The following is a 963-nucleotide window of genomic DNA, read 5'->3' on the forward strand; positions in this document are numbered from 1 at the left end:
GTGGTTGGAGAAGATGTTTGATATGATTTCAATCTTCTTAAATTTTTTGAGATTTCTTTTGTGGCCTAACATGTGGCCTACCCCGGAAAATGCTCCATGTGCACTGGAGAAGAATGTATATTCTGCTGCTTTGGAGTGAAATACTCCGAAAATGTTAATTAAATCCATCTGGTCTAGTGTGTCATTTAAGACTGTTGTTTCCTTGTGGATTTTCTGTCTGAAAGATCTGTCCAGTGGGGTGTTAAATCTTTTACTATGAGTATATTACTGTTGAACTCTTCCTTTCTGTCAGTAAAAATTGCTTTATATATGTAGGTGTTCTTATGTTGGGTGTGTATATGTTTACTGGGGTTATGTCCTCCTATTGTATTAATTCTTTTGTCATTATGTAGTGACTTTCTTTGTTTCTTAGTATAGCCTTTGTTTTAAAGTCTATTTTGTCTGATATAAGTATTGCTACCCCAGCTTTTTGAAAATTTCCATTTGCATGAAATATCTTTTTCCATCCCTTAACTTTCAGTGTGTGTGACATTTGATCTGAAGAGAGTCTCTCGTAGAGAGCTTATGTATGGGTCTTATTTTCTTATCCATTCAGCTACCCTATGTCTTTTCATTGGAGCATTAGGTCCATTTACATTTAAATTATTGATAGGTACATAGTTAATGCAATTTTATTATTCATATTTATGGTTTTCCCCCACACTTCTTTTAACAGAAAATTTTTAAACATTTCTTGCAATATTGGCTTGTTGGTGATGAGTTCCTTTAGGTATTTCCTGTCTAGGAAGCTATTTATCTCACCTTCAATTTTTAATTGATAGCCTTGCTGGGTAGAGTAGTTTTGATTGTAGGTTCTTCTTTTCCCCATCACTTTGAATATTTTGTGCCAGTGCCTTCTGGCCTGCAAAATTTCTGTTGGAAAATCAGCTAACATTCTTATGAGAGTACCCTTATAAGTAACTA

The sequence above is a fragment of the Pteropus vampyrus genome, unplaced genomic scaffold, assembly GCF_000151845.1.
Source record: "Pteropus vampyrus isolate Shadow unplaced genomic scaffold, Pvam_2.0 Scaffold93, whole genome shotgun sequence".
In the NCBI taxonomy this organism is placed as follows: Eukaryota; Metazoa; Chordata; class Mammalia; order Chiroptera; family Pteropodidae; genus Pteropus; species Pteropus vampyrus.